Below are 1,975 nucleotides of genomic sequence, written 5' to 3'. Positions count from 1 at the left end.
GATGATCACTAAAGCAAATTTTTGAAGATAAGAAACCCATTTGGCATGTCTTCAATAGAGTTTCTTTTGGGAATTCAAAATTTTACAAGTCTTATGATACAAGACAAACTCATTCTAAATCAAAGAATGACACTAAAATCTTAATGTTTGTTAAAAAATAATCTCATTAAGTTTTTCACTAAATTAAGTCACAGGATAACCTTTTTTTTGCTGAAAACAGCTCCAATGCCTACACGAGAGGCATTAGACTTAACCTCAAATATTTTGTTAAAATTAAGCAAAGCAATGATTAGAGATTTTTTTTAATTTATTCTTGTTCAATTCAAACCTTCTGTTGGACTCTTGAATCTAAACAAAACCTTTGGATTTAAGGCAATCAGTTATCGGTGCAATAATAGTGCTAAATTTTTCAACAAATTGTCAGTAAACTGTAGCCAAACCATGAAAAATCCCCACTTCAGTTAGTAATTAAGGTATTTGTTTTCCACAATTCCCTTGGCTTTCTCTTGAGCAACCTTAACTCCTATCAAAAAAAAAATTAACTCCTTAAGATGAAACAATATAGGAAAATTACCTTAAATTTATTTGAGAAACCACCCTAAAAAATAAAAAAAATGGCATGTATACAGCCTTTTTCTAAAAAATAATTACTCTTAAATCCATTCCGTTAGCTCACAAACACAATGATGACGTGTCATGTTTGGAATTTTTCAAATGACAAACTTGCTATTCTACCCTCTTGACTAATAAACCCATCTCCTTTCACCTTCATTGGCTTCTGGTCTCAGTTGAACAGGACAAAAAAAAGCAAGCAGCCGTTGCTCTTCTTCTCCGTCTTTGTCTCTCTGCAACTTTTATGGTTCGTGAAGAAGATATCGGCTTCAGCTCCCCATTCAAGTTAGCACTTCGTCTCTGTCTCCATTTGAATAAGATATCAGCTTCTCCATTCGAGTTAGGGCTTCAGCCTACCAATGTTCCAAATCAGGGCTTCATCTTGATGCTTCATCTTCTACAATCAATTTAGGGATTCATCTTCTACACTCGATTTAGGGATTCAACTCCCACATTCGAATTAGGCTTTATATTGGTAAGTTCCTTCAAAAGCCTTGGAGTCCCACTTTATTGAGAATTCTTTTGCAATGTCTCGCATCAGTTGAAGTAGGGTGCTTTGCAACCAGCTTATCAGCAAGCTGACGCTAAACAATTTAACTTTTTAGTCCTATTAAAGAGTACTATACTTGAGATAGCTCAAGGTTGCTGCCCTTATTCTCTTGAATTTAAAGAAGGAAAAATCCAAGAATTAAACAAAGAGCACTTCGATTCTCAGTTTCACCCCACTCGGTCACTGCTACTTCAACGTTAATGGTGGTGGTGGCTAATACTCCTTCCTTCCAAGAAACAGGTTAATGGCAGCTCCTCCTTCGATGATCACCCTCAATGTTGGTGTAGCCCCTACGTTCCTCACCCCCAAGGATTCATCTTCCTTTAACAGGCCGTTAATGGCTAGCTGCTGCAAGCGCTGACCCAATCGCTGCTACAATCATCACCTCTTTGAGAAGAAGAGAAACAGAGGTGCTGCAAACATCCTCTTTCTAGGGTTCAAAATGAGAACAAGACTTTTTTATTTAGATTTTTTTTTAGGGTCAAAAAGGTAAATTTCATTTGTAAACCAATGGTGTTAGACTTTAGGGGTACGTTTGCCATTTTTTTATTTTTTAGGGTGGTTTCGCAGATAAATTTTAAAAAGAGGGGTGGTACAAGATAATTTTCCAACAATATAATATTAAGAAGATTACATTGTCAGTCATAAAAGGAATATTTCTGAGGTTGATGTATAACTTCTATTATCGCAATATTAGCAAGGCTTGATGCACATAAAAAAAATATATGCATATGGCCAGTATGTTCATCATAAGAAGAGCTAAAAATAAGAATATCATTGAAATATACAACCACAAATTTTCCAATAAATTTT

This window comes from Macadamia integrifolia, chromosome 5 (genome assembly GCF_013358625.1).
Source record: "Macadamia integrifolia cultivar HAES 741 chromosome 5, SCU_Mint_v3, whole genome shotgun sequence".
Taxonomy (NCBI): Eukaryota; Viridiplantae; Streptophyta; class Magnoliopsida; order Proteales; family Proteaceae; genus Macadamia; species Macadamia integrifolia.
Note: the sequence above shows the minus strand (reverse complement) of the source record.